The sequence below is a fragment of the Hibiscus syriacus genome, unplaced genomic scaffold, assembly GCF_006381635.1.
Source record: "Hibiscus syriacus cultivar Baekdansim isolate YM2019G1 unplaced genomic scaffold, ASM638163v2 tig00110788_pilon, whole genome shotgun sequence".
Lineage (NCBI taxonomy): Eukaryota > Viridiplantae > Streptophyta > Magnoliopsida > Malvales > Malvaceae > Hibiscus > Hibiscus syriacus.
Genome location: NW_024062863.1, coordinates 1,521,133 through 1,532,383, shown reverse-complemented (window position 1 = coordinate 1,532,383; position 11,251 = coordinate 1,521,133). Strand labels below are relative to the sequence as shown.

Genomic DNA, 11,251 nt, shown 5'->3' with positions numbered 1-11,251 from the left:
TGTCCTCCCACTGCTCAGCATCTTTTCGACGTTTAATCAGCAAATCCTTAATTATCACATTCACTGGACAACACGTGGAAGCAACAATAACAACCAGATTATATATTACGACAAAATATTTTGGAGCCATTGTGATTTGTGAAGGCAAAAAGACAGTGGGAAGCAAAAAATCGCCATTGAAAAAAAAAGTACAGCAAAAAAAGGAGGAAATAAGTCACTTTCAGTTGGCTCGTCAAATAATGGCATCAGGAACATTATTAATTGGCTTATATCAGATTATCAATCCACTTTACTTCACCACACGACATTCTAGCATCAATGGCGATCCCTATCCCCAGTCGGCAACTGTTCATCAACGGCAATTGGACCGAGCCTTTGCTTAAGAAACACATCCCAATTATCAATCCTTCTACTGAAGAAATCATCGGTTTCTTTTCTCTTTTCCCTACCTTCCTTTGATCTTTACAAAAATTGTGGTTTAGTTGTTCATAATTGTTGTTGTTGTTTTTCGTCAGGTGATATTCCAGCGGCGACTGCTGAAGACGTGGATGTTGCAGTCGAGGCTGCTCGGAGAGCACTTACTCGGAACAAAGGTAAAGATTGGGCCACAGCTTCAGGTGCTGTCCGTGCTAAGTATTTGCGTGCCATTGCTGCTAAGGTAATTGCTCTTCTTTCTTTTCTTTCTTAATTCTTTACTATTTGCTGTTGCTGTTACTTTGATTTTTTTTTAAAAAAAATCAAACAATTATTGTACTGCAATTAACTAATTACAATCTTGAATTAAAAGGAATTGATGTAAAAGTTGCGAATTCAAATGTTTTTTTAGTCCCTTTTCGGTGATTGCATTTTTCATTTTTGGGAGCTTTGCTTTAGAATGTAAAGCATAACAAGAAGAATTATAGCTTGGTTTGAATGGTGAAATAATTTAAAAGTAACATCAAATCAATAGTAATGGCTGCAATTAAAAGTATAAATTCGGAATTTTCTTTTCCATGCAAGGCGAATTGTTTGAAAAATGATATTGAACATTGTGATATAAATAGTTCTACTAATTGTGGAAAATAGTGCTCAAATGAAGCTTAACTTTACAACTTGCCCCTGTTTACTGAATGAGTCTCATTTATCTGAATAATGGTTGCCAAAGTGGAACATTGCTTCTGCAATAAAGTGTAATGTGCTAACTTGGGACTAGATAGATCAACCTAACTTCACAAAACTTGTAAATCGCACCCTTTTCCTTTTATATATGTAAATTCCTACAAAGGAATTTATGGATATTCTGTTGGGATTACAGTCAGATTGCAAGCTGTTTTCTTTCTCTTAACAAAAAATTCATGTCATTGATTCATTACTTTAGTGGACAGAACGATATGGCTTCAGATAAACCAGGTGTAGTTGATTTAAACTAATATAACCATGCTTGCTGGGTTCAACTGCTGAACATGTGTTCTCCTTTTAAGCAGAATTTCTAACTGAGTTTTCTTTTAACTGTAGTACTTGTATGTTTATGAGTTTTTGCAATTGTTATGCTTGCTTTGTTGATGGAAATGGCTGCAACCTTTTTATTGTCTGACCCACTTTTCAATGTTGTTTCTTAAATGATCCAAATAAAAGAGAGAAAGCCTGAACTTGCCAAACTTGAAACAGTAGATTGTGGGAAACCACTTAAAGAATCAGAAGCTGACATGGTATGCCTGCAACAAGTATCCAACTGTTATGTTATTATTTTTAGTTGGATTTTAACCTATTTATTTGTGTGTTTTAGGATGATGTTATCAGTTGCTTTGAGTACTATGCAGAACTTGCTGAAGGTTTAGATGCCAAGCAAAAAGCCCCTATCTCCCTTCCTCTAAAGGCATTTAAGAGCCATGTGATCAAGGAACCCATTGGAGTTGTTGGGTTGATTGTCCCATGGTACTTCCAGTCTGTTAGCATTGTTTTTCACTTTTTTTTCTCTGTCTTAATAATTTTGCTGCTTAATTGGCCACACTGCACGGGTTTTCTTGATAAATCATCCTTAAGTATTGTTCTTCTCCATTTACCCAATACTTGTGTGAGATATTTGCTTAACCTGGTGTTGTTCTTTGGTTTGCTTCTTTGATTTGCCTAAAGCTAGTTTCATTTTCTATATAGACCAAAAAATAGAGTGAGTGGATGTGTTGGTCTTTAACTTCTATATCTAGTATTAGTGGACCTAGTTGCCTAGTTGGTATATAAATTCACTTAATTGTTTCTCCTGATATTAGATTGTAAACTTATTATGGATGCTAGGGGCAGAACATTTTAAGCGTTGTAGCTTCCAAAGTGGATTTATTAAGATGATTTATGATGATCGTCTCCTACATCATTTGAGACCATTTAAGGGCTTCCCATGGTTTGATATATTGTTTAGTGTTAAACGTTTATGTTCACTCATGCAGTATTGCTTTTAGTGATGGGAATCTTTATCCTTTGAGAACATAGTGCTGTACGGTTCAATGGTTCTTCTCATATTGCTTTTAATGGTTATCTTGATTTCCAATAACTAAAAATATCTTTTCTTTTGTTTTGAAGGAATCACCCACTTTTGATGGCTATATGGAAAGTTGCTCCAACCTTGGCTGCAGGTTGTGCTGCAATACTGAAGCCTTCTGAGTTGGCATTTGTTTATGCTTTCAACTAACTTGCTCCAGTTTTCATGTTACTTCATCACTTTTCATAAATCATATGTAGGGGCCCTAGGGGGATTTTGTCTTGATTTTTCATTTGAGATCAATATTTGTTGTTTTCCTTTAGCCAGCTTTTCATTTTTCTTTTCTCATTCCTACTTCAGGACCTGTCTGGAGCTGGGAGAAGTGTGCAGGGAGGTTGATCTTCCTGTTGGTGTCCTCAGCATTCTGCCTGGACTAGGTCCTGAAGCTGGTGCACCTTTGGCATCTCATCCCCCATGTTGACAAGGTTAAATTTATTTTAATCATTTTCTTCAGTGATCCTTTCTATGAAATTGAATTTCATAAGATGTTTGGCAAAATAACATTTCAAAACAAATTGCTACTAGTTGGTTGTGTTGGGAAATAAACAGAGTAACAAGTAATTTCCCTATATTCAGATTAGTGAGAATGTGAAATAAAAGCGAAAAAATAATATCCGAAATTGATTACGGAGTTCAACCAATTTTGCTTACGTCTCTGGACTGCTGCAGATCTTTTACTAAGAGAGAAAATTTACATGTGTTTACAAAACACTCACTACTCACAAGAAAGCTCTCTAGTATTGGGAGAAAGAAAATGATTTGGGATGATTTTGAAGCTAAATGAGCTAGGGTATTTATAGTTGAAGCTTAAGGACTTAATCTTATAAATACCCTAAAGTCTAGTGACTAATTATGATTATCCCTACAATATTTCAACAAACATCTACCAAACTTTGAAAAACCATTTTTCAAAGAAACATTTACCAAACTTTGAAAACCATTTTTTCAAAATTGGTTGCCAAACTTTGAACTTTTAACAATCTCTCTTACTTGAAGACTGATTTTAATCTGTCTTCACACCTCGATCAATGCAACAGCTTTTATAGTCTTGTTACTCTAGCATGCCAACTGAAGCTGAACACAACTTCAGTTTGTCTGTAATCACCGTTTTTGTCAACTTGTCTGCCAGATTTTGAGCTCCACTAATCTTTTCAAGTTTCAAAATCCCATCTTCCAGAAGAGATCGGATAAAATGATATCTCAATTGTATGTGCTTCGTCCTAGAATGAAAAGACGGATTCTTTGCTAGATGGATAACACTTTGACTGTCGCAATACAAGACATTGTTTTCTTGTTTCTTGCCTAACTCTTCCAAGAAACTTTGGAGCAAGACCATCCCCTTGCTAACTTTCGTAACAGCGACATATTCTGCTTTAGTTGTGGAGAGAACAACTATCTTCTGTAGTTGAGAAACCCAACTCACTTCGGTTCCTCCTAGAGTATAGACATACCCTGTAGTGCTCTTTCTGATGTCAACATTTTCAGCTAAGTCAGCATCTACATAGTCTGTCAGTATCGTATCTCCACCTTTGAAATAAAGTGTTTTGTTTGTGGTACCTCGCAGATATCTGAGGATCCATTTGACTGCTTCCTAATGTACCTTGCTCGGATTATTCATGTACCTGTTAACAGCTCCCACTGCATGAACAATATCTGGTCTGGTACAAACCATGGCATACATCAAACTTTCAATTGCTGAGGCATACGGCACCTTCATCATGTGTGCACGTCTTCCTCTGTCTTTGGTGACTGTTCTTTGGAGAGTCTGAAATGAACACCTAAAGGTGTACTTACTGATTTAGCATCTTGCATGTTGAACCTGGAGAGTACTTTGTTGATGTACTCAGCCTGTGATACATCATAGTCTCTCTTGATCCTCATCCCAAGAATCTGTTTTGCAGCGCCCAGATCTTTCATTGCAAACTGCTTCGACAATTTTTGCTTCAAGTTTATAATCTCTTGTATGTCTGAGCTTGCAACGAGCATGTCATCAACGTACAACAATAAAATAATGAAGCTATTGTCGAACCTCTTGATATAGCAACAATGATCTGCTTGGCATATGGTAAAACCACTGCTACTCATGAAGCTATCGAACTTCTTGTACCACTGTCTAGGAGCTTGTTTTAAACCATATAAGCTCTTCTTCAACCTGCATACCAAATTTTTCTTGCCTGCCTCTATGAAGCCTTCTGGTTGCCTCATATATATTTCTTCCTCCAAATCACCATGAAGGAAAGTTGTCTTTGCATCTAACTGCTCAAGATGTAAATTCTCTGCAGCTATAATTTTCAACACCAGTCTAATTGTAGACAGTTTTACGACTGGAGAGAAAATTTCATTGTAGTTAATACCTTCTTTTTGCTGAAAACCTTTGACAACCAATCTTGCTTTGTAGCGTTTGCTCCCATCATGCTCTTCTTTGATCCTGTAAATCCACTTGTTGTGGAGCGTTTTCTTGCCTGGTGGTAATTCAGCTAATTCCCACGTCTGATTTGACATAACCGAGTCCATCTCATCTTTCATGGAAGACTTCCACTTGACTGAATCCTCCACTTGCATTGCTTCATCATAGCACTCTAGTTTACCATTGTCAGTCAGCAACAAGTAGTGCAAAGAATGAGAATACCGCTGGGTTGGTTTAGGAATTCTGGAGGAGCGTCTTAGTTTTGGTGTGCCTGGTTCTTCTTGAACTGCTTCAAGACTGATCTGAATATCATTTTCAGAAATCTCCTCGAACTCAACAAATTCCTTTGTTTCAGCTTCTTTGTTTGAGCTACTTAATTCTATGGTTGATATGTCTTTGTACATCACATTCTCATTGAAAATGACATCTCTGTTTCTGATGATCTTCCGATTTTTATAGTCCCAAAATCGGTAACCGAACTCATCATCACCATAACCAACAAAGGCAGATTTGTTGGACTTAGCATCAAGTTTACTTCTTTCAGCAGAGTCTATGTGTACATAAGAAATACAACCAAACACTCTTAAGTGTGAAAGGTTTATTTTTTTTGCTTCAAACTTCCTCCGGTATTCCACCATCCAAGGGAACTGAGGGCCCACGGTTGATTAGGTAAGCTGCAGTGTTGATAGCTTTAGCCCATAGAAATTTGGGCAATCCGGCATGTATCTTCATGCTTCTGGCACGTTCATGATCACCACTGACATAGTTCTCCATGATTTCTCGGCATGGGTGGAGTGGAAAGATGCTCCTGAATCCAAGATCCATGATTCAATCGGACTGTTGACGCTTAGAATCATGGCATCACTTGTATCCTCTGTCACGTTGACAGACTCCTGTGCGCCGGTATCTTTCTTCAGTGCTCGACAGTCTCTTTTAAAGTGACCTTTCTTGCCACAATTATAACAGGTAAAATCTTTATTTCCCGTTCTGGATTTTGATATGCCACGATTTGAATTTCTTTATGAAGTTCTCCCTCTAGACTCCGTGTGCAAGGCTGAGGAGCTTGATGCTTCACCCGATTCTCTCCGTCGAATTTCTTCACTCAATACCAGATCCCGAACATCGTCAAATTTCAATTTGTTGTTTCCCGACGAAGTGTTGATTGTTGTAACAGTAGCATTCCAACTGTCTAGTAGAGATGATAAGATAATTAAAGCTCGAACTTCATCATCGAATTCAATTTCCACGGAACTCAACTGGGTTGTGATTGTATTGAGTTCATTTAGGTGTTGAGCCACTGATGTCCCTTCCGTCATCTGCAAATTTAACAATCGCCTCATCAAATGAACTTTGTTTGAGGCCGATGGCTTCTCATACATACTGGAGAGAGCCGCCATAAGACCCGCCGTGATCTTTTCCTTTGCTATATTGAAAGCAACATTGCGAGATAACGTCAGTCGGATAACTCCGAGGGCTTGTCTGTCGAGAAGAGCCCAGTCTTCATTCTTCATGCCCTCTGGTTGCTTTCCTGAGAGAGGTTGATATAGATTTTTCTGATACAGAAAATCTTCAATCTGCATCTTCTAAAAGCCAAAGTCCGCACCATCGAACTTTTCAATTTTCGCATTCCCTTCGTCTGTAGCCATCGCTCCCACTCGAATCTGGCTTCTTTGGATCATTCTGACAATTTTTGCGAACCGCTGTGTATTAGAACACCTCCGTCGACAAATTCATATCACTGACAAAATTTCACTATTCACGTGAATGGTAATGAATAGTAACCTCGCAAAATTTGACAAAATTCACAACCAAAAGCTCTGATTACCAGTTGCTGGGAAATAAACGAGAACAAGTAATTTCTCTATAACCAGATTAGTGAGAATGTGAAATAAAAGCGGAAAATAATACCCGAAATTGATAACGGAGTTCAGCCAATTTTGCTTACGTCTCCGGACTGCTGCAGATCTTTTACTAAGAGAGAAAATTTACAAAACACTCACTACTCACAAGAAAGCTCTCTAGTATTGGGAGAAAGAAAATGATTTGGGATGGTTTTGAAGCTAAATGAGCTAGGGTATTTATAGTTGAAGCTTAAGGACTTAATCTTGTAAATACCCTAAAGTCTAGTAACTAATTATGATTATCTCATTACAATATTTCAACAAACATCTACCAAATTTTGAAAAACCATTTTCCAACAGATTGCATTTACTGGAAGCACAACAACAGCGATCAAGATAATGACAGCTGCTGCTCAAAGGGTCAAGGTTCGTTGAAGTCCTAGCATATGATCACTGAGTTTTTTAATGATCATGTGCATAAAATTTTCTTTATGGTTTCTGCGGCAGCCTGTTACTTTAGAGCTTGGTGGCAAAGGTCCAATAGTTGTGTTTGAGGATGTTGACATTGACAAGGGTTAGTCCATGTGAATCACTTTTAAGCCTTCATGTTACCTCTATTTCTCATCAGAACAGTTTTTTCATATTTTACTCATGAAACTTCAATGCAGAAAAATAGTATATCTTTATTCAGTTGCTAATTTAGCCACCTGTGCTTTTAATAGCTGTTGAGTGGACCATATTTGGTTGCTTTTATAATGGTGGCCAGATCCGCAGTGCAACATCCCGCCTTATTGTGCATGTAAGTGCATGAACCAATTTTGTTCTTTAGAATTATTGATTTCATTTTTATTTCATCTTACTGTGGCATGAGGCTATGCCACGTGTGATTTTTTTTAATATTATTTGGTTCACACTTGGCACCAAGGATGGACCAAAGGGGTGGGGCAGTCGCCCTTTGAAAATTTAAAGTTACTATATATTTTAGATTTTTTTTTCTTTATATTTTATATTGAAAATCTGTTTTAGCCACTGGCATTTTATAAGTTCGTTCCCTCCTAAAATTTTAGAATTTCGCCCCCTCCCCCAACATAATATTCTCCGTCGTTCCCTGCTTGGCACAACTAAGAGGGGAACCATTCCAGTCCATTCATAAACTGATAAACTGGCTAAATTAAACACATTAGCCAAGCAAACCAATCCCGTATAAATCTCAATTCAAAAGGTCCACAAACACCATTAGACAATAATTACTGTGTTATGGGAGTACACCAAAGATTTAAACAGCTTAGAGAAAACAAAAAAATTCCAACCTCATGGACTCTTTTATCCTTCATAGCACTTGTAAATGCAGTAGTTTCTGCCACATGTATCTTTGAGTAAGTATGAAAAAAATCTCTTTACAGGCTCCATATTTCATTTTTATTTCTTCCTATCTGATAAATTCCTAAAAAGGGGTTGTCATTGGTGACTATTCTATTTCTCGTTATAGCTTCACGACCCTTCTTGTACTGGAAAGTGGTTGGATGAAAATTATTTTATTAGGGTTCGAGTCAAAGACATAACTTAGGTCCAAGAAAAATATCACTATGGTTCTGCTACCTTGAGTTCTTGAACTAAGCTTGTAGCATGTTTTTTGTCAGTTGTGATTATATGTAAATATTTTTCTTTCCAAGTCTGGATGAGGCAAACTTTCTTTCTTTTTTCACAGGAAAGTATTGCGGCAGAATTTTTGGACCGGCTGGTGAAATGGAGTGAGAAAATCAAAATTTCTGATCCATGGGAAGAAGATTGCAAACTGGGTCCCATTGTTAGTAAAGGGCAGGTAAGTAAATTTCTTGTTACTGTATATTGTTTCGTAGTTTAACTATATATTTAAGTTTGTGACTGGATTGGGATTATCTGGTGCTTGATAAAACTTGCTTTGGAGTAGTCTGTTACTTTGTCATGATTATAATTCTTTTGATGTGGAAACTGATTTAATTCTAATTATAGCTATTATGGTAATATCTAAGGTTCCATATTAAGTATTTGATTAATTCTGCTGCAGTATGAAAAAGTAATGAAGTTCATTTCAAATGCTAAGAATGAGGGAGCTACTATTTTGTATGGTGGGAATCGTCCTAAGGTATAGTTCTCTGCTTCTCGATGATTAGCATTTTTCTCCTTTTAAAATCATTTACCATTTCTAATTCATAAATGGTTGCCAGCATTTAGAGAAAGGATACTATGTTGAACCAACCATCATCACTGACGTAAAGACCTCCATGCAAATATGGAGAGAAGAAGTTTTTGGACCTGTTCTTTGTGTCAAAACATTTACAGCAGAAGACGAAGCCATTGAATTGGCAAATGATACCCAGTAAGTCAACATATACAGCCAATGATTTAATCCTTACATATGGATAATGACAACGAAGTGCGATTTAGTAATTTGTTTAGCCCATCCTTTACCCTTTTAACCAACCCTACCCTCCACTCCCTGGGCCAAAAAGGCCTTATCATTTTGATCACAGAGCTCAACTAATTCCTTTCAAATATCTTATTTAGTTACGGTTTGGGAGGCGCCGTGGTATCAAAGGATATAGAAAGGTGTGATCGTGTAAGCAAGGTAAGATCTGTGCTTGAAGCATCACCCAATCATGCAACCAAAGTGTGATATGATATTTGACATCTCTGCTTCTTTCGTGCAGGCTCTGCAGGTAGGCGCTGTGTGGGTGAATTGTTCACAGCCATGCTTCTGCCAATCTCCATTCGAAGGGGTCAAATGGAGTGGCTTTGGGCGTGAACTAGGGGAATGGTATTTACGCAAGCTTTTAGCTATTTCTTGGATGATTATTGTCCTTATTACTTGCTATATCCTGTTTGTGGAAACTCAAAAACCTGGGATTTGATATCCTCTTTATGTTTCTCGTATGAGAATATGACTGTAATCGGATTGTAATGTGGATATTGTTTTTCTTTGCAGGGGACTCAAAAATTACTTGAGTGTGAAACAGGTTACAGAATACGTATCTGATGAACAATGGGGTTGGTACGAGCCTCCGAAGCAATGAAGTTCATCATGGAAATATTAAAAATATTTGCTGCTCCACTAAAAATGCCGGTAATAAACGTGAGCCATCCGATCCACCTAAATCTCTCTGTGTGTGTATGTATGTATGAATTTTAACTTGTTGGACCATTGTCAAATAGTTGAGTTTCGCTTTAATATGCATGTGATGTATTTGGGCGACCTGTTTTGAACGTAAGTTACGAATGCATGCTATTTTCTACTAATGTTTTGCTGCCTCTTTCCGTGGGTAATTCCCAACCTTTTAAGAAGAATCACACACACATTTTTTATTCGGATTTCAAACATGATAAATATTTTAAAATGAGCATCTTTGTGTTATATGTTTGTAGCTCACTCTGACTCGGATAACATTGACAATTCATGTGCTTAATAGAGATTCGTTAATTTAATCTCCCACAGGATTATGTTCCTGGGTGTGACCAACTTGTATTCAACTGAGTTATTATTATTTTTAATAGAGATTCATAGTTATGGCTGTGCACACGGAAGTGAATGCATTCTAGAAAATGAATATTGGCAAAGGATTAATGTATTGGCGGAAGGGGTAGATATAAAATATAATTGATACTCAGCGGTTAAAAAGTAACGGGTACACGATGCTGTTCAATAAAAATAAATAAAGTTCTTGATGCTTTGCTCTATGTGCATTTCCCGTTGAAGAAGATGATCTTTTATGTCGAACTGATTGGCCCAAATTTGATAACATTGTTTTATAACCGTAAATATAGAGCAATTGATAAGTAATTTTGGGTTATTTGAATGATAAGTTATGCTATACATCAAATTAATTAGGGTAAATTATACAAATGGTCATAATATTTGAGTAAGTTTTTATTGTTCCCATTGAAGTTTTAAAAGTAAAAAATTGGTTATCAATATTATTGACTTATAGCAAATCAATCCTTCACCATTAATAACAATTATTACAGTAACGATATATTGATATGGCGCATTAAATCAACTGACTTTGTATGTTTAGTCATGTGGAATACTATTTGATTGATTGTTTGACTCTTCACGTTCTATTGTGTGAGACATCCTTAATAATATGAAACAGTTTATACCTTTTTGTCAAGATAACAATTTTGTTAGAGTTAATTGCACTAAACCTCTTCAGACTATGGCTTATGACTCATTCTAAGTTGGTCTTTAAAGTTTTGAACATTCTAAATTCATCATTAAACTATGATTTCATTTTAAATTTATCTTTAAACTTTTGAGCATTCTAATTTCATCCCTAAACTATATCCATCATTCTATATTAATCCCTAAACTTTTGAGTGTTTAATTTCAACCCCAAAATTTTAAGTGATTTAAGGGATCTTATTGGAATGTTTAAAAGTTTGGAGGCTAATTTGAAATTAAGATCATAGTTTGGGGATGAATTTAGAATTTTTAAAGTGTAGGGACCCATATAT

General features: G+C 36.5%; 1 pseudogene; it reads left to right on the top strand.

The window, feature by feature from the left end:
- The first annotated feature begins 268 nt into the window (after positions 1–268).
- Positions 269–9,830, top strand: LOC120140812 (annotated as a pseudogene).
- The last annotated feature ends 1,421 nt before the right edge of the window (positions 9,831–11,251 follow it).